At 41.7% G+C, this 21,960-nt stretch overlaps 1 long non-coding RNA gene across 1 annotated transcript in view; it reads left to right on the top strand.

The window, feature by feature from the left end:
* Window positions 1-21,712, top strand: part of LOC135241161 (uncharacterized) — a 132,129-nt gene extending 110,417 nt beyond the window's left edge. Inside the window, exon 3 of the long non-coding RNA XR_010325915.1 lies at window positions 21,601-21,712. This is a non-coding gene — a long non-coding RNA (uncharacterized LOC135241161). The remainder of the gene's footprint in view (window positions 1-21,600) is intronic.
* Window positions 21,713-21,960: the final 248 nt, after the last annotated feature.

Here is a 21,960-nt window from a genome sequence, read left to right as displayed (position 1 = left end):
CTGACGAACGTCCATGTTAAAGATTTACAATCTGCAGATTTTGTAATGAAAACAATCATGCAGCGCATGTTTTGTTAAATGTAAGCTGCTTTGTGATTAAAATTGCTTATTCCACTCACACACAGTCACACATACATACATGCACGCCCTTACTCACGCACACACACACACACAGGTTGGATAGCTATATTGACTCAACTTGGATTGCTATGATGTTTCTGTTCATGCAGTTACATTCTCCAATTACCTACATTTATTTATTTATTTATTTATTTATTTATTTATATGACCACCAGTGCCCTGATGATGATGACTATTCATCTGACCTTTGCTAAACAATAAATACCGTGATAAAATAAAGTACACAGAGAAAGTACAGTAAGTACATGAGTGAGATATTTGAGAAATGTATATTCATTATCATCCAGTTGGAGGCTAGACACTGCCTATATCACAGCACAAGACATACATTGGACCCCTGCTGTCCTCTACATCTGTGAGTTAATTAAATGTCTATCAGGGAATTTCTACAGCTGGTAATTTCCATTTTCACAGCAAAAAAGCCAAATAATGAAAGCCATTTTTCTACCCCTCACCATTGTCAGCTCCTTCCAAATATTCTTTATTATTCCTTGTTATTCTTCTGCAGGTGAAGAGGACCTTTCTGATAAAAGATAGAGGTTAATTTGTTTTCCAGTATAGCCACCGTCACATTAGTGTAAGTTATTAGTGTACATAACTGATCATTTACCTACTGGTATAAGACTGCCTAATGCTCCTAGCAGGGCACGTGGTACAAAGTTGGGCTCAGCACGAAAAGGACAGTAGAATTAAAATGCTTCAACTGTATTCCATAAAACTGTAAAGCATCTGTCTTTTTTTTATAACTTCAATTTTTCACATACCCCCACGCCATCGGCAAGGCTTTCTCTGCACTGTGGATAGAACCAAGAGACACAGAAAAGCTGGAGGAAGACGTGCTGTTGCGTCCCTGAGCCGCAAGCAAAAACGTGCCTCTGCTTGCCTGTCACAGGAAATGAATTGCTTGTGATCAAATATTGTGACCCCCATCTCTGCTCAATCAAAAGCCAGTTAATTACAGCCACTAATTATCACTGACAATTTGCCACTTGGACAGCCAGAGATTTAGTGCAAATGACGAATCGGTCATCCTCCCGCAACCAAGCACATTGTCATTATGTGCTCAGTGGTGTTAACCAGTGGTTTTACCACAACTGACTTCACATTATCATGCAATAAGCTGCACGTGAAACATTTTCATTTTATTGTATTCGCTGTTTTAACTTGGACTCTCAAAGGGCCGCGAGCTGTCAAACTCGCAATTCAAAGGAGCCAAAGAGACACAATTAGAACAAAATTACCATATGGTTTACAGACAGTCACAGGCAACCAGTTACTTTGTTGTGAGATTCACAGAATGACATGGAAGCCGTTTCAGTACTCTGTGGTCTTTGAATAGCTTATTTGATAGCTGATTATCTTAGCTAAGAGACATGTCCCAGCTCTCCTTTGCTTCTCTGCTTCTTCCAGGGTTAAATCAAGGTTAGGACAGTCTTCTGCAGACAGTAGTCACTGACACATCTATGCCTGCGTCCTGAAGAGTGTTTCTGTAGAGGTCTTCCTTAGCCTACCAGGCCCTTTGCGATTACTGAGCCAACTAGGGCTCTCTTTCCTCTTAATGATGTTCCAAACAGTTGATTTTGGTAAGCCTATGGTTTGGTGGGGGTGTTATGCTTTGGGCATGTATGGCTGCCTCAGGTACTAGCTCATGTATCTTATTTGATTATGTAACTGCTGATAGCAGCAGCAGAATGAATTCTGAAGCACACAGAAACATCTATCTGCTCAGGTTCAACTAAAAGCCTTCAAACTCATTGGACTGTGCTTCATCCTACAGCAAGACAATGATCCCAAATATACTGCTAAAGCAACAAAGGTCAAAAACTGGAAAGTTCTTGACTGGTAAAGTAATTCACCTGATCTGAATCCAACTGAACATACATTTCATATGCCAAAGAGAAAATGTAAGGCAGCCAGCTCCCAAAACAAGCAGGAGCTGAAGATGGCAGCAGTACAGGCCTGGCAGGGCATCCCCTGAGAAGATACTCAACACTTGGTGACGTCTATGGGTCACAGACTTCAAGCAGTCGTTGCATGAAAAGGATATGCAGCAAAGTACTAAAATGCCCTTGAATAAAGGTTAAGAATATTATGAATTGTTTGATTATAAATTTGAAATTGTGGAGTACAGAGCCAAATCAGGAAAAAATAGGTCTTTATGGAGCTCAGCGTGTGTGTGTGTGTGTGTGTGTGTGTGTGTGCGCATGCCTGCCTGCCCGTGTGTGTGTGTGTGTGTGTGTGTGTATGTATTTACTGTATGCAAAACAACTATGTACTGCATCCAGAGTTTCCCAAAATGCATATATATATAGTTTTAACAGATATTTTCAGTGATCCAAACTCAGGCGGGATCCATCCTCATATAACCCCCAGAATGTAATGGAAACGTTGCAGCCTGAATTGTCCCACTGGGCTAACATTAGCATGTACAGCACAGAATGTGTCAGCTTTGGCTGCTGCAACACAGCTCCCTTTGGAGGACAGAAAATTTTGGCTCTAAAAATACCTCACATTAAAATTCACTATCCTTGTTGAAAATGGATATCTACCAAGAGCTACCCAGTTTATCAGTACCCAGGTTCTCGATCTGTTTCAGACAATAAAAATAAAACAGGCTTCAGCATTTGTTTTAAGCAGCCATACAAGAATTCAGATGAAGAACTGGAGTTGGGAAGGTATAGCATATTAAACCAGTTGGCATAAATCTGGTTGGGCAGGTATGGAATATTAAGCCAGGTCTTCATCATATTTTCTCACATATATTTCTCTGAAGGCATGTGGAAACCAAAAACCCTGCACAGCAATATGTTTAGTAAAATCCACTCTCATAGAGTACTTGTAACTTGTATGGTTCTTTATTGTACTCATATAAACACTTTTATAGGAGACACTTATGGAGAAAATCACCCCAGGTTACTTCATTATAATGGTCTGATTGTTGTAAACCACAGTGTAACACAACAAAAAAGAAGAAAATATACTGTCTATGAAGACATTGTGTACCTAAACAGAACATATACACATCTTGGTTATCCATCATGTTAGAACCCAAATGTACTTTAAATTACTGACAAACTCAGTTCACCTTATTTTACAGGCTATGCAGAAAATAGCATACTTCAGCACACTTGAGTGTAATTACACAAGTATGAAATTATAAAGAATAAAAGTGTATTTTCAGTATACTTCAGCAAGCAATTTCTTCACATGAAAGGCTTTGTTGTTATTAACAATCATATTGCATTTGTGCTGGCAATTTTGTTTGAGTGAGACAAATTATTTTTTTTTATTTTTCAAAAAGTTTTTAAAAGTAATATCTCCATTTGCCCAGGGAAAGTTCTGGTGCACCAAGATGTGCATACAGTGGCAATTCGAGGATTTCTTCAATGGGGCAGCCCAACAGCCCAAGGAGGACCAAGAACCGGTCAGTGATGGCCCATGGGAAATCAGAGAATTCTGTCATAAATAAATACAGCTTGAAAATGGGCTTATGATCTATTCTATTGAATAACTGTTTGGCATGGATAGGACAACAGACTGACAGCGCTCTGATCCAATGGCATTGGGCATTTTCAGACTTGCAGTTCTCTGGCCCAGTAACACTGGGGGTGGCCAGTCATATTGAAAGGGTTAGGGTTAGGGTGGTCCCATGCCACCCCTTTAGTCATGCCCTTATGTGTGGGCCCTGTAGGAGGGCATGCTTTTTGATCGGTGCTGCAGCAAATATGAATCGTATGGTTTTATTAGTTTTATTGTTTCATTTTAGTTTTTTGTTTGCTTTGCACATTTGTCCCTGTCAGGACCTGTTGGGCCCCAGACGACCCTTATAATCTCACTGCCTACTTTTCTCTATTATAACCAAACACCGTGGAAACCCAGAAACAATACGTATTTAGCTTGAATGCCCTTTACACCTGCAGACCTGTTTATGTTATAACATCTATTATGTGGCTAATGTGGCTTGGGAGTCTGATCTGTTGAAAGTATGCTCAATGAATATAGAAACACTTGGAGTTAGGATGTAATGAGCTATAGCCTATATCAGTTTTAAAAAATAGATAAAATAAAGGTAAATGTAAATATTATGAGTGAGTTAAGTAGTACTATCATAGTAGTAGCAAGCTGCTATTACTACTACTAGCTTATTGTTAAAGAGTGATGGTTATAGCTGTTGTAAGTTCTTGCATTTTTGGGATTTAAAAAAAGCTGCCATGTCTCATTCCCCCAGACTTGGTTTCCTGAAACTCATGAGCACTCTCTTCACACTAAAAGCTATTTGTTTTCTTTTGAAGTACAGCTTTACACTCCATGGTTCATCAAAAATGTTCTCTTTTAGATGAAAAACAAATATGTATTCCTTTGTTTCGGGCTTATCGTGCTCTGAATTGTTTGAACACACCCTAACGGGGAAAAAAAGCCTCACAAGGAAGATTCAATGTGCATTCTTCCCACACCTGCAGGCTTTCATTAATATCAAATCAAAATGACAGAATATTTTAATGTCACACAGGACTCAGGAACACGCTGATGCATTTGTGTCTAATGACTAAGCACTTGAAGATGTGATGAATTGTGGCGTTGTTTAAATCTGTAAAGTAACACTTTTTACACCACTATGGTAAAAAGCAGTTTGAAAGCAATGCTGGAAAGCTATTCAAGGGTATAAAATTGAGCTGAATGGAGTTTATTATACATTACTTTCTCTGTCATTTGCTTGGTTTTTTTAAGCCTCCTTTTAAACAAATCAATTATTTACTCATTTGAAAAAACCATTTGAATACATTTGCATGGATACATTTTCTTTGGCGTGCAGTTGTCATTTGCTTAGATTTTCTACATTTTCACAGGTTTTCAGCACTCAGATATGAATGCAGTGTTCCCATAATTTAGTGCCAGTTAATCATTGTCATGGTGCTGGCACATGATGTTTAATGTGTTTTATCAACGCTCAGATTGATGGTTTTGCAAAAATAAGTCAAGGTGTTCAGTGACTGATGGATAACAGGAAAAAAAACAAGGGGGAAAAAAAGAGTGCCTCTGCTAGGAGCAAGCTTGATCTGCCGCGTCTTAGATGATCAAAGTCACCAGAGCTTATTATTATCGCCTCAGAAACTATGTAGGGCTCCACATTTGCCTGCGTTGTGCTGGAGCGCAACCTTGATTTGTCGACAAGGGTTTGATTGATCACTAGAAAGTTCTGGATGAATTATTAATGCAATTCCTTCCTGGGAGCCTGAGGCAGACCTTGGCTGAGCCATGAACGCTGCATGGGCCCATGCTTTATCTGGCCACTTTTAAAAAGGGCCCCTTTTGAAACTGGAGTGGCACATGGTGCGGTAGCGGTCGCGGCGATAACCGGCCGCCCGGCTTTTCGCGGCTCTCCGTGGCTCTCCGTTTCCCGAGCAGCGAGGCGACGGCAGGCCCCCGCCTCGCCCCTTTCTGAGCCCTCCCCCCGGAGGACTGGCGAAGTGTCGAACACGATCCTGACGTAGCGACTCGGTTACGTCACAGGGAGCTCCCTACGGCCGCGCGGGCCTGTCAATCAGCCGTTACGATCTCAAAAACCAGATTACATTCAGAAACGAAGGTCTAAATTTAGTCCAAGTTTGTTTCTCAACTTTCACTTACTAATAAATGTATGTGTCTGTTTTTATTGCTTCTCAAACATGATTAATGGTGAGTTAATCGCGGTGACTGCTGCTTTCGGCACATGTCCACTTGTGAAGAATAATTACAAACCCTTGGTTTAATCATCAGCCAAATCTCAGGACAAATGTTAACTGAATCCTGGCCAAAGCAAGGATTGCTTGGGCAGCAACAGCAGCCACGGATGAAAAAAATAATGTACATGGAGTAACTGTAAACGATGAGTCTTCCGTATACACCAGAGGGCACACTTCAGAAGCGGTTGTTAACAGTGGATTTGTCACTTGGAAAAACTGCCATCATTGAAATGTGCCCCATGCGCTTGTGCACTGTACATCCATTAACATGTCCACTTTAACCACTGAGTCCTGTGTTAATGCGGCAGCACTGCCATGTCAACAGTATTGACGAGAAGTGTCACAAAGTCGCCTTGAGACTTTCCGATGAGTGCATATTGTGATTAATAATTAATGTTTCCATGAGCGCAGGCAAGCTGGAAATCTCTGGCAGCACATTTAGAATCAGATCAGAACATGGTATGTCTCGAGATACATATATAAATAAGTAACGAGATGCTTATTTTAGACCCTCTTCTGTGTTGCGTCTTTATCGTGTTTTTACTGTCATTGAGTTCTGAACCAAATCTGGTCTGATTGCAGACAGAGGAAAACTTTGACTTTGGCTGATGAAGGCACACCTGGTTCTGTCTTAGACGTCCTACAAAAACACACAGCAGTATCCTGTCATTTTTGTCCCCCAGAGCATTCAGTTCAAACAATTCTCATCTGTTTTGAATCATCACGTTCCGCTTCTTCATTACAACGACAGCTTACAAAAACAGTGGCTAACAACCACCCCTTTCTTGATCAGGTGATATCAGAGCATGGCCATCGCAGAATGTAAATTGTGTTATTGCATTCATCACAAAAGATGCTAGGCAATCACTGTTTTAAATGGAATCTGTTCATATTTGTTGTTTTTGTTTTATTTTTTTATTATTCATTGCTATTATTTTTCCTAAGGCTCCCAAGGATGCTAAAGACAGTTTTGTTTTGAAAGTTTTGTCTTGTTTGTAGAGCTCACTGATGTGTGAGCAATCCACCTTGAAAGATGGTGCATAAAGCGGAGAAAGAAAGAGAGTGATTTTTTTTTGAGAAGCCAGTCAACCAATGATGATCATTTTTTTTGCTAAGGCATAAGAAAGACCAAGAGAGGAACTAGATTTAAACTGGGCAGTCATCCAATAATTCTATCCTACATCATTCTGGCTGTTTAATAATGTTCCCAAAAACCCCAACAAATATCACTACCCCCTCCTCCGAACTGTGTGTTATTGTGAATCAGTATGGGAGCAATTCAGATAAATATTTTTAATATTCAAAAACGGATACTTTGAAAAAGCTAGTATTTTTTAAATCAAGGTGTGTTTAAAATGTGTGCATATGCATTTATGCATATGGACATTCTGGCTGGCAATATATAAATAAATGCATGAATATGTATAGACTAGTGCCTAAAAAATGGCTCTTACAATGTCAGACATGCTTTTCACTTATTTTTGGCTTAAAAGCACAGCAACAGCACAGCGGGATCAAACGCAGAGAAAAGCTGCCTGCAGGAGGAGAAGGTTACAAGGCTAACATGAATCTCAAGCAGCAAAACTTATGAGACATTCAGTTTCAAATCAGCAACTGCCCACTGCCATGCCACAAAGTACCGTGTTCTGCACTGCAGGCTAAAGCCAATTAATGCATCTTCAGCTATCCAAATAGGCCTACTCGTCATGCTGAATAGCTGGAATTGCTTATATTACAAGATTTTTTTCTTCTTCTTTATTCAGTGAGAGATGATTCCTCTTTATTCAGAATAAAATATCTTACAATAAACAGCTAATGATGTAAGATCATGACAGCTTCTTTTGTTGAGAGGAGGTTTACGTACACACGCCGAACGCGCACAGATGTAAATTGCCTTTTATTCCTACGGTGCAAGGGATACACATTTGATCATTTTTGTAATCAGATAGTTTACAAAGTACAAAAATACAGGCATACGTTGTTACATATCACTAAACATGCCTGCCTATCGTGTGCACATTGGGAATCGATGTGCTTGGAATTTTAATAATTTGCTGTCTAACAAACTAAAGTCCTTCCAGTCACATTCATGGGCCCCAGAAAATAAATAATAAATCCTAGTTGGAATATCCTTATACAATATATATTCATTCCCCATTTTGCAGCAGCTCTCATTGTGGGCCATCTTTATATTTGAGGCCAGCATGTGATTTGAGTCAGCACGTTCTTTTGCCCGGTCGTTCCATTCATTTAAATGAGTCCACTTTCGATTATTTAAACCAATCTACTTCCTTCCCAGATTTCCTTTTAAACATCTGCGTCTGCCATTTTGTCCAATTTGCCCGTGTCTTTGTGCGTGTCTGTGAATGCAAATGCCCTGCTATTGTTCCTCTTAACAGAACGCTGCGCACAAACTTAACAAAAACATTCTCTAATCTGTTTTGTAAGAAATCGTTTTTTTTTTGTTTTAATGAACATCTCCCAGTGCTTTCTGTGACAGTCAGGGCAGCCTGATTATATCTGTCCCGCCACTGCGTTGTCAGTAGAAGTGTCAAAGAAAGAAAGAAAGAAAAAGTCTTGGCAAACTAATTTCTGCAATTACAGCTTCAAAAACACAGATTATGTTTCATTTGGGACATGATGTGTGGATTATCCGGCTGACATTTTAACACTAATATCTCCAAATCACTGATTTGGTAAACAGCTGCGGTAGTAACTGCGATGCATTCTTTTCCAAGGACCTGTGCAATTTACAGATTCAGCAGCTTCCTGTGGAAAGGAACGGATTGGGTTCATTTCATATAATGAATGCATTTTGTCTGCATTCCAAAATCCTGTCAGACAGTGACAGGAAGTACAGATGGCTGTTTTGACAAAAGTGAGATTTAATGCAATGTGAGGGGAAACCTAATGAAATGTCTTTGGTTCGCTCATACATATTCCGAAACCAGGCCTCTGTTTTTATTGCTGCTTTCTGTTTGTATCTTGGGAGGACTGTCGTTGTATTTCATTACTGTGCTTTAACAGAAAGATTAAGTGAAATGTGAACAGACAGAAGACAAACACGGAGTGAAGGCTCAGTATTGAATATCACCCTTACAAGCAATTGCTGCCTATCCAGGATTATGAAAGAAAAAAATTTGGCAGCCTAATTTATGGTACATGTAATCATTATATGAAGTTTCAGAAGTATAAAATACTAACAGTTTTCTTGCATTAGGTGCATCATTTTTAGACAACAGCATTTTTTTCTCTTTTTTTTTTTGCATGGAACATCCTATCAAAACAAAAAATATCACAAATATGTATATTTCCATTTGTTTTTAAAACTTTATTCTCACACACAGAACTGAGTTATTTTCCTGAACCAAATGAAAGGTTTGTAGAACACGGAAACCATGTGGCACATGCAGGTGACTGTGTTGAAAATGAATGATTAAATGAGCGTGGACCCAGTGTGTGGCATTAAAACAGACATGAAGGAGTCTGAAGCACGAAGACAGGAGTTGTGCGACTCGTCGTCAATTATTGAGAGCCCCGCGTATGAGGAGATGAAATGAAAGAGAACGGCTGTAATATTTAATAACCGCGTCCTCTTTTCGCCAGGGATTCCTGAAAGAACATCACACGCTCCGTGCCGCACGGCCTGCAAAAAAAAAAAAAAAATCAAGACTTCCCGCTAGCGTCCTGAAAGTGACATTGAGGCACAGTCCTTGAAGAAGGGGAAAAAAACAGACCACAGGCTCAGGGGACTGGTATCTCTCCTCTCCGTCGCTCTGTCCCGGAGTTTTGCCAGCTCGGGGGCCCTTGGAGGAAGAGGAAGAAGAGGAGGACACGGCCACCCAGCTGAAGCTGCTTTATTAAAACCGGTACATTAACTCTAAACCCAGAAATCCTGCCTTTATTGCGAGGTGTTCTGGGAGCCCACCGGGTCAATCTGCAATAAAACGCATCAATTTTGCCGTCCTTGCCGGGGCCAAAGCTCCCCCCCCCCATCCCCGTCCCCCCCGGCTGAGTCGTTAAACTCCTTTTTAAGGCTGCGTGGGGGCCGCTGCACACCACTCCCATTACCCCTCGCAGTGCAACGCGCCGACTTTCCGCCACCCACAGAGAGAGCAATAACTGCGACAGGTTCAACCGCAGCAAGCCTGCGCAGGTGATAAGATGCATTTAAAGGTGCTGCGTGTGGGAGAAGGAGGCGGCGGAAGAGGTGAGCGGGAACGGAGGTTTTGTTTCAACCTGAAACAAACAGAAATGTTGTCAGCCACCCCTCTCTTATCGCTCGCTTGCACAGCGAAGAACCTCTGTGCGTCAGGCAGAGGTATCTTTACAGGGAAAGGAAACCACCACGACAGCAACCCTGCTCTGTTCAGTTAGACGCCTTCAAAAGAGCACCATAATCTGACTCTCACCCAAACGCTTTCCATGCTTCCGGTCTACAGGAGTCCGAAGAAGTGGAATGTGGGCAGAACAATAAAACAAAGTCATTGCTGTAATGAGCTGGAATTTTACCACTGGAGGTGAATGATTACGTGTGTCCCTTTTCCCTCGTTGGACCCCTTTCAGGCTAAAGAGGCACATCATGGTGCTCTGACCTGCAAGTGGCAACGTGGCTCCTCCCAGAGAAATGCCAGGGGTGCTCGAGCTGAGGCCTGGCAGGACAGGAGCCCGTGGGGTCAGAGGTCACTCCCACCTCGTCTGTTCTCCCATGAGGCCACAGCTAGCCATGTGACTCTACAGGGCAGCCCACCGCCTGTTTTCACTTCACTTTGATTCAATTCAATAGATCTGTATTGTTCTTTTGGGAAATTGCCCTAGCAGCAGTATAAAACGCAATGCAGCATGAACTGCAGCATTCAACACGAAAATAACATTTGATAAGATGACCTGAATTAAGACATGAAATGTGGATACCCAACAAATATGAATAAATACAAAGTTAAAAAAATTAAGTCAAAATTTTATCCATGTGAAGCTGTATGCGTTGGAAATATTTTCTGAGTTCAGCTTTGGGGGGGGGTTAATGAACGGCTCCCATGAGATGCTGCGCAGTGTCAGCTGAGACGTGTCTTCCCCAAACATCCTGCACCCAACGACACCCCAGGTGTCCTCACGCTCAGTCAAGCAGCACTGAGGATCACTGTATCCATTATACAGTGTGTGTGTGTGTGTCTTCCCTATTCTTGATAGCTAGCGTGATTCAGAGATGTTTTCCCTCCTATGCGTTCTATGCTAAAAGAACATTCCAACATAATCAAACATGTTATTTCATAAAATTAGTTATTGAAAATGTGTAATTATAATTCTGTGTTTTAAAGAAGAGGACCTGTCTTTGAGCATTTGTATTGCTAAAATTAGCCATTTTGGAGTCCTATTGTAGCATCAAATCAGCATACCTTATTGGATTACATCTACACCGACATATACATGATGTTGGTCTTAAGATGTTATGTTTTCTTTTTCTGACTCACTATATCAAACATTCATGAACTGGATAGATGATGATCTGAAAAGAACAAGCAGAAGCCATTACGCACTCCATAGTCAGGTGCTGCATTAACGAATGTGCATGTGCTGTGTCCTCTTCGCATGTTTACATTTGCATGCCAGCCGCACAAAGCAAGGGGGTCGCCCGACAGGCTGATCTGCTTGAACTAATTTAATTTATACCCCTACCGGGCAAATTAAACCTCTTGCCAGCATCCAATTAATGTTGCACCTATTTCCATGGTTCTTACATAATGGCTGCCCAATTAGGCTCCCTCTTTCCTGTTTTTTTTTTTTTTTTAATGCCAGAATGTACTCAATATTATTTCACTAAATATTATGCCTCTTTATCAAGGTGTAATTTAGACCACAGCCCAGGCATAAAGGGCAATAGTTAGAACGAGTAAAAAGTGCTACAGCACCCTCTACTGGTCAGTAGAAGAGATGTATTGCACGCTTACCTCAGATGGAATTGTACGAGTGTGCTGTGCGTGACTGGCAGGTGGAGGTGGCTGAATAGTGTGAAGCCTGAGTTCCACACCTGCCCTCATGCCCAGCTCCTTCTCTGTGGAGAAGAACTGGCACACACAGCATGGAGCATGTGCAGACGGGGCTGAGAACAGTCACGGTCCCCTTCTCTCCACCCGGCCCGCAGACCGGCCCTGGCTCCAGAGCGTAGGGGGGGATAACAGGAGAGAAGGCCAGGGGCCATCCTCACATCTGTCCGTTTTGCTGCCATGCGTGAGCGAGGTCGGCGGTAAGGAGACAGGCAGGCGACTCGGGACACCATCGTCTAACGACTCAATGAGGCAGTTCCATCCCACGCTTGACTGAAGCAACCCCCCCGCCCCAGCGAAAGTGTGAAGGGGGAGGAGCCAGGCCGGCGGCCCCTGACTTCACCCACAGTGGGAGGAGAGAGGATCCTGAGGTTTTGTCGCAGTTCGGTGCACAGAGATCATGGAATCCATTCAACACCAGGGCCCTAAATTCAGTACAACCTCATGTAGTTCATGTGGTTCATGACCAAGCTTGAGTCTCGCGACATATTTCATCTGCACTTAGCTGGGGCAACTGCTCTCTCTCTCCCTGCAGAAACTGGGACTGGATTTCCTGTGACAAGCATCCATGCTACACACCACGTGGTGCAATGCAGGGTTAATACAGCTTTTATGAATCACTGTTTGGTGCTATGAACTACGTTAGGACTGTGATGTAGGGTAATGGTGCCTTGGCAAATCAATGCTGAGCTCTACAATGCCTTCATTGCGACTGCTTATTGTTATATATTTTTATTTCTCCTGCTGGATGATCAATTACTGCAGTTATGGCTGTTGCGCACCACTTATTATTGTTGATATTTTTCCTCCTGTGATCACATCATATAAGCCTTGTAGGTCACTGAATAAAAGGGCAAATTAATTTAATGCATAAATCGAAATAAATAAGTAACATATATCTGCCTTAGCTCATACCTTACGGTAATAAAGAAAATAGTTATGGCCTTCGAATATATAATGCCAGACATTAGAAAATCTCAATTTCTCTTTCCTAAAGGACACACACACACACACACACACACACACACACACCCTCTTATGTGCACATCACAAGTAGCTTTACTGCTATGCATTAGGATTTTGCTATCAATATGAAAAAAAGACAAAATCCTCCTTGTTCATGAAATGTTGTTTGTTACAAATCTGAAACTGAGCCCACAATGTTCCATCCTGTCCAAAAATAGTAACATTCTCTGTCATCTGAAAAAAAAGCAATAGGTCCAGGATTTTTGTGACTCCTGACTTGACTTACTGTGGGCTATACCGTTTTTCACTTGGACTTGATTCACAGTGATTCATTTTCAATGGCATCCTCCCCAATCAACCTGTTATTATGCATCGCGTGTCAGTGATGTGGAACATTTGATAATGGTCACTGTCCGTGTGAATTTTGTCCACACTTTGCCTATACCAAGAAAAACGCGATTTCAGTTTGCAAATTATACCGTCCATGATGGAGACATAACTTTCTTCGGATATAACTTTGATATAACTTTACCATCTACAAAGGTAAAACTGAGGTGAAATGCAGAAAAACATTATATTTTGTGAGCCGCCTGCTCTGTGTGCATCCGCAGCAGAAGGCTAAATCACTTTGGATTGAACAAGTGTGACTCAGCCACACAAGTTCATCATTAGGGGCTTGCTAATGCAGTCAGTCTTGGCTTATTCATCTGCTCAAGCCGCTAAAGATAGAAAAATCAGCAGCACAAAAGTGTTTCAACTATTGTAAGCTGGGCAATGGAAAATCTCATTTCTCTGAATAAATTGTGATTTAACATTACATTACATTTATTTGGCACACGCTTTTATCCAAAGCGACGTACAAAAAGTGCATTTCATGGTCATAGACAACTGCTAAACACAGGTTCAGTAAGGTACAATACTTATTTTGTACAGCTGTTTCTAGCCAAGAAGACAGTTCACACAGTGAACACTATTCTGACCTAACCTCTACAAAGCCAACTAGGCAGAAGAATAAGCTACGGTATTAGGACAAATACAAATTACCAAAAAGTGCTGGGATGGGGCAACATGTAACAAGTGTCATGAAAAGGGGGGGGGGGGGGTTTAAAAGAGTGAAATATACAGCGTGGTGGTGGTTAGTCTAGGTATTGTCTGAAGAGATGAGTCTTCAGGCCACGGCGGAAGATGGGTAGTGAGGGGGAGGTTCGGAGAGGGACGGGGAGTTCGTTCCACCACTGGGGAGCTAGGGTGGAGAAGCTCTGTGATCCCTTTGGGCGGTTGGGAGGGGTTACAAGGCGCGTAACCCCTGGCTAATGTTAGCCACTTTAAATCCTGTGGAGAAAAAATTAAAATTTTTAGTTTAATCGAAAGTTTTAATCTGATACGCTAAGTATATTTGCACCTTTAAAAACAGTATCCCTCCAGCATTACATCAATAATAACAAAAACAATAATAACCAAAAGCAAAGAGCCTTTACTGTGTATTCAGTTATTTAGACTTATCGGGTTATGAAACATTGGTCCCCATGCAAGTTAACAATAGCTCATTTCTGGCTGTTGCAGAAGACCCACGCATTAATATACAGTGAGTTTAACTGCATGCTCTACGTCATTGACCTAGTTCGTCCTTTTTCATGCCATTTGTTTTTATTATTCAACAAAAAAAATAGGTATTATTAAAGCCCCCACTTCCCCTTTCTGTGTTATGTTGCTATAATGAAAGTTTCCCATGGATGTTTGCAACTAAAACCACTAGTTTAATGTTTAATTACACACATATCCCGCATATTCCATGTTGATGGCATCCAACCCAGTCATTAAAAAGAAGAATAGAATTTGGATTCGAAGCCTCTTTCTCTTCTTTTGTAGTCTCACAATTGAATTTTACATCATTGATAGAGGGAGCTGGGAGCTGTGAAATGTGATTTTATCCCCCCCCCATTCCTGACATCTTGACTCAATCTTCAGCACTGGTGGCTTGAATTTTGACTCAGACTTAAGTACTGATGACTCAGACTTGACTACTTGATTTGAGTACTGGCAGGGCTATAAATTAAGCTCACCTGCTTGCTTGAAGCAAGTAGTTTATATTTTGAGCAAGTCCAATTTTGACCTCACTAGTCCGTCAGGCGAATGAGATTTCTTGAGCAGAAATTTTGAAGGGAGTCTATTGTTTAAAATTCAACATAACTGAAATTTGTAACCATTGATGAAAAGTTTACCTTAAAAAATGGGTGGGGGTTGGGTTAAGGTAGTTGAATGACACCTGCTTAATCCAATCTCTAGCTATGAAACAAGTTTCTATGGCAACAAATACAGGTCAACTTTATGTACAGTTAAAATATCCTGCTGCGAACATCTTCTGAACATCTCTTTAACCAGTCCCGTGATTTTTGCCCTTAGAATGCCCTCTCGCCTTTCTGTTACACTTGTTGCATTTGGTATTTAGCAGAGGCAATGAAATTCATTTTTATTGATCATTAACAGCTGAGAAATAACCAAACAGGAAGTGTACTATGTATAGGCTTTGGGTCATGTCTTACAATGGTGCAGTATCAGTTGATTGAATTAACTTCCTAAATAGTGACATGTCATATTTTACATCGTTTAAATTGTAAATTGTCTAAGTTGTTTAATTTCAGCAGTAAAAACTTCATGTATGAATTATTAATCCAAATAAACATAACTTTTTTGCATTTGCTGCTTCTTGCATATCCTGCAGCAGCTTTTAAACTTGTTGGGATAGTGCCGGTTCAACACTTTCGCTCGAGATTGTTCTCTCGGTGTAGCCTAGATCATTAGTGTACAAATAAATTGTCATTCTATGAGTAGCACCATTGGTGGAGATACTACAAGTCATAGAACACGAATGTACCATGTATGCTGTGAATGAGAAGGGATTCATAGAAAACATGTATTTATGGAGTTAAAAGAAGGGCTTGTGGAATTGGCCACTAGCCCAGCTGGACAGTGCCAAAAATCCTTGAGGGCCACCCCTGAGTACTGGTGGTTTGGCCTCAGACTTTAGCCCTGGTGACTTGACACTCGAGGCGACCTGACTACAGCGCTGCTATAATGAGTAAGACAAACAATTCCAGCCTGTTGGTTTTCACTGAAATGCTAGTCCACTCCTGACACTGCGTGGCCATGTGTACGCAGCCTGACAGTGATTTAACCGTGTCGCTTCCAACTTCGCACTGTTCTGCTGAGAGCTCAGTCAACATGAAACACATCATTTGACATCATAGCCATGCGACATTCAGGGCTTATGCCAAGAGACATGTACACTTAATAAGGTGTTGGGGGGTGGGCTTGGGCAGGGCTGGAACTGCGTCTGTGTCCCAGTGGTCAGAGGGGCACAAAGCTCCCAGCCATTCTAGGGAAAGAGGGGATGAGTGGTGGTGTGTAGCTTGTGCAACCCGTCCACAGTCTGCCACCTGCGGTCCCAGACCAGACAGTGATCGCTCTGACATGCAGAGACGTGTCGCACGTGTGCCTGACGTCTCCGCTCTGAAACAGCGGGGGACGAGACGGAGGACAACAATCAATAAAACGCTGAAAAAGTAAAACTCCAAGGGCAAGAAATGGTCTGGCATTTCAGGCGTACGCTTCTAATTAAGAAGTCAGGCGATGACTTCAGGGGCTGGATGGGGACTTACGGAAGGCCTTTTCAGTAATGATCCCAGACAGCTCTGTTTAAAGCGCAGATTAACAGGCAGTAAATAAGAGAAGAGCGCCCCCTGTGTTTCGTGCTGTGCAATGTGCTGTTGTTTTCTACTACTAGTGTACCCTCTGTGTGGAAGACACTGTAGAAAGTAACAGATAAGAAATACACGCTTACACTTGTATGTGCATGCACAGAAACACATAAACATGAATACACATCCATGTTCACACACACTGAACTTTGAAATTGCCCTTGTGTGCAACAGAGGGCACTCAAGAATAACTTTCCTGTCTTACTAGCAACAAGTGCATATCCTGGGGGAAATGCATCTTCTTTATCTGACTCAACCTCCCCAACCCTACACCCCCCCCCCCCCCCCACCTGCCTCACACACACACACACACACACAGATATAGATAGCTAGACAGGAAGCAGCTTTGCAACTTTGAGGTCTCTTCCTCTGCCACCGCCCCAAAAATGAAACCCCCCCCAGCCCCACAGGCACACTTGAGTTAAGTGCGTTCTCAGGCAGCGCCTCCCGCTGCCTTCCTTGATTCCGCCATCATTACCGTCGTTTTATTCCGGTTTGGTCTTCCCAGCGGGCTGCTGACGATCCCCGTGAAGAAGATACTCCATCTCTGTCAGCCCGACGCCGTGGTCTGATTTATGTCGGACACGAAGGGAGCAGGCCTCAGGTGGGGGAGGAACAATGAACCGTCCTCAAAGGAGGGAGGGGAGGCCCGGCTTTATCTCTCCCCCACAACAATCCGGGAAAGGAGGGGGTTTCTCCCCTCCACGGACCGCGGATGACACTTATAGATGGGTCGTGGCAGGTTATTAATAGCTTCAATTTGTCAAAAAGGGGCATAACGAGTTTTGTCACGTCTGGGGGTTCTCTGGGCAGGTGGGGATGCAGGGGGTACGGGGAGGTTGGCAGCGGGGTGTGGGGGAGGGAGGTGCATGTGCACTCCTAATGAAAAGTCTCTGGCGAAATGCAATTTTCAATCTGCGCATGATTGAAAATTATGAGTCCACCTGTCAGTCTGATCACTTTTTCATTTGTTGGTACAATCCATTCAGAAAGATTTCCTGCCAAGACTGTTAATATGGATGGCAGTAATCCATTAACAATTAAAAAAAAATGTTAGAAATTACAGTATTTAAGGATCATAATACAGTTCTGTTAGAGCTGTAGGCAAGCACCACAAAATATGGTACAGTATACATGGTTTGTTTTAGCAATACAGTAACTGTTAATGCACCTTGTAAATACTAATAGGGCATCTATCTTAACTCTCCTCCATATCAACCCCAGTGGTCTTTCTCATTACACTAAAACCGAAAATGGAATACGGTCTTTACTTACGGACACATTATCATTCCACTTCTGGTGCTTTGAGGGTTCTCTTTGTACAGCATGAGTAGCATTTCCTCTAGATAATCGCTCTCTGCTTTTAAACTCCAAGCCTGCTTGTTCCCAACATCTGCTGTGAAAAGATGAACATGATCAGGGTCACAGACACTCAGGTGAGACTCTCCTACCAGCCAAGTTGTTTAAATCCTGCGGGAAATGGAGGTTCCAGGATATTCTACAAAACACTCAGGACCACTGTGATGTGAATCCCATTTTCAGCTGCAGTTTGTTGAATGGCTATATGGCTGGCTAATTCTGCTTAGACCTTTGCAGTAGCATCTGATTGGCTTACTGCAGTTGAAGAAAATGAAACACCAATGTGAATGGTTGAGAAGAAATATATATACATGACCATCTAGAAATAATGTGCCACTTGTCAGAGTAGAATTGTTAACCTCTGTTGTACACCTTAACTATACTGACCATACTTAAATAATGGGCTAAATAAATAAATATTATATAATTCCTAAGAATTTGAGCAAGGGACCAGATAATACTCAATGTATCAACCCCATGCAAAATGGTAACACTTTATATTAATGATCGTTCATAAATGCTATATAACTCCTTCATATGCACTATATAGTTAGACTACCAAAATGCATATGTCAGTTAAGATACAAATCATGTTATGTTTCCCTTTGTATTACCTGGTACCTTTTGCTGCTTCAATGTGACATTGTACATACCTTGTGAATAGCTGCATCATTAACATTATCGGCATTATTAAGCATTTATGAATGATTATTAAGTGTGTACATTATAGTTATATAGCTCTTATGAGGTACCACTCAGAGAAAGAGAGAAATTGAGTGAGATGCAAAGCGAATAAATTTGTGTCCACATTTCAGCAAATGCATGCACTTTCATTTGCGAAAATTAATTGGGTGGCATTGTTAATTACCCCATTCAGTGTCCTTGGGCTGTCCAAGAAAATTGATGAGAAAGAGTATAACCTTTGATGATTTTTTTTTGTTATTATTGATCAATCTTGTGGATGAATATGGCCATAATTAATCATTTGATCTTACCCTTACTATGTAATGTATATCTAATGTTCAAAGATGCATGATCCATGCTAATTTGATCCTGTTAGGGCCATGGAATGTGCCTGAGGTTTATGGCATGCGCAATGTTCACCACATGTTTACAGTCTGAATCTAAAATGCAGACTCTGTGTCCTCTCCAAAGTCAGAACACCAAACAAGTGCTTAAAGGATATAGGACAGTGTGAGTGTGAGTCCCTGGCTATTCTGCTCTGTGAGGCATGATACCAGCTGCCACTGATCCAAAACCATCAGCGATGGATCTCCCAAAAAAATCCCCTCCCCATTGTGCAGAATGAAATTGACTTTTTAAAAAACCCCTCAGTTATACTAATGGCCAGGAGGATCCACGCGGGCAAATCTATCCCTCCAGCTCCCATTTATCCTTGCACATTAGTCGGTTGACTGCTGTGCGATTCATGCGATAAAGCATTCATGGGCCTTATTAATCAGAACTCAACTCAAAAGGGGACACATCTTGTGTTATTTCAGTCGGTTACAAACGAGCATATAATGTGACATTCCATGACTAATTTAACGAACAAAAAAACAGCTGGTGTACTTGATATGACATTACCGTTTTTGGCAAGTAACCTTGTTAATGTGCCGGAGACTGGCGTTAGCCGACATTCAGGGACTCCAGAGCAGTTGAGCTTAGAAACACTCTTTGTCACATGGTGCGAGGCAGCCAGGCAGGAGCCAATGAGAAGAAGGGGAATGTGCCAGGGGAATGTGACTGTGCCTGCCTCAACTTGCCCTCACCTCCTTCTAGTCACTGAAGCTCTGCAGCCATGGTAACAGAAGGCTAGTTCCTGTTGGGTCACCAAGGCAGAGGGGCAGCCCCCTCAGGATGAGGTCCAGATTCAGACATTTCCCTCTCAAACTGCCCCTCCCAACCTAGAAAGGTAGTCCTACATTAAAGTTCTCAGAGTTTCAGCATTAGCTGTTATTGGCCCACTAACTCATGCTCCCTGCACCCCCTACCATCACCATACCTCAACGCCCCCACTGCTTTTCCTTTGTATAAACACGGGCCAAAAACAATCGGACAAACCTATTGCCTTGTGCTTCTAAATTCACCTATCCTTTCCAGCCCTCTTGTAATACCAAGCTTTCTGTGTGCACTCTGCAATGAGAGAGGAGTCAAAGGAAGATAGGATAAAGCTATTCTATTAAAGTGGATTACACAGGCACTGTGGGAAGATGCAGGTGTAAACATTGCCTTCCCAATCTCTGCAGTAAAACTCACACAACATACACCAAACGTATCACTACAGTCCCCACCCCTTGTCACTCACAGTGGAGGAACTCACAGTGCCCGAAACAACACAGCAACAACCCGTCAGAGGTAAACGATGGGGATGAACACACAAACTGGCCGACCAATCACGCAGTCCCTCCAGTGTGAGCGAAAAGGCCCCAGCAGACTGGCCATTCATGGCTACTGCGCCAGCACTACCAAGGGCGTGACTGGGCTTTAAGGCATCCACTCAAAGCTCGGAAGGTGAATGCAAGAAAGCGACCATCCACTGGTCAAAACCAAGGTCACTTACCTCTATCCAAGATTCCATCCATCTTTCTCACCCCATCTTTACTCCAGTGCTCAGAGTGACCAGACTCGACTGAAAGTACTACCTCAATGGGTTAACATTACAAAGGGGGGGCTATATAAATATATGAATGAGTGTATTGCAAAATGAATCCTATGTGTTGCATTGCAAATATGACGAACAGCAGAGGTCCAAGCATTATTGGACCCTTGTCTGTTGTAATTATCTACCCAATTTATTTCATGGAGCCAATTAATGTATTAATTGCTGTTAATGTAATCTTGTGTTGTTATTGGTCTTTATATCACCAATATTGTGAGCATGCACATACACACTCACACAAACACCTCTGAATGATGGCGGGTATTTAAGAGATCATGACTTGTCACACAGTTCGCATTTTTAAGTCCTAGGTTGGCTGTTGAGCACACTATTTAGCATGAAATGCTACATCAAATGAAAGCTTCTGGATGATGATATGATGAGTAAGTAAGATAAGCACATTTTTAAATTTACAAGGAGAGACCACTTTCATTGCATATTAAAAATCCCAGACCCACACCAAAATTTGGTAAAGACAATATAAAAATGATTTACTGTATGAAAAGACCCCAGTGGACTGACAAATACTGGCACATTTTCTTTACGTTCTGTCACAAATGTTAAATATTTTCCATTAAAGCTGCAGCCTGATTAGAAACACTAAGGCAGCACACCATGTAAGGTGTCAGTGATAAAGCCATTGAAGTACCACATGAAAGCTTTCCCAAAAATACGCATCAATGTTTCTGCCAGAACTATGCTATTAATACAGTCATCAGCAGAGCCAAGGAACAGGGAAGCAAATGGAGTTCAAATCAAAACACAAAAACGATTCTGAACACATTCAACAGCTCAGGCTTAGCATCCATGGAATTTATAATTGAATTTTTATCTATGCGCTCCAAAACCTGAAGCGCGTGGTGGTTTAATCACATTAGACAATACAGTGTATTATCGCCTAGCACATTAATGATTGGCACATCGTATAACTGTATGACTTCTCCCAGGTCCCATCACGATCACGGAGAGGCTGACCGCTTTGGGGGGAGAAGAAGCCACACTGCTTAAAGAAGAGTGTTTCCTTGAATCAGACCCGTATGAGGAACAGGGGATCGAAGGTATTTATTTATTTATTTATTTATTTATTTATTTATTTATTTATTTATTTATTTATTTATTTATTTATTTTAGTTTGTTTCTCGTGTCATGCATCAAAAGCTGCCCAGCCCCCATAGGCTAACAAGCCACAATCATTCTGCTTGTACGGGAGAAAAAGAAAGATACATAAATCATCTAATAAAAATGTTTTTATTTGTAATTAACTTTATTCTAATTCCTTCATGGACATTCTTAAAAATATAATTATG

The sequence above is a fragment of the Anguilla rostrata genome, chromosome 15, assembly GCF_018555375.3.
Source record: "Anguilla rostrata isolate EN2019 chromosome 15, ASM1855537v3, whole genome shotgun sequence".
Taxonomy (NCBI): domain Eukaryota; kingdom Metazoa; phylum Chordata; class Actinopteri; order Anguilliformes; family Anguillidae; genus Anguilla; species Anguilla rostrata.
The sequence above is the reverse complement of the archived record's forward strand: the minus strand, read 5'-3'. Positions and strand labels throughout refer to the sequence as shown.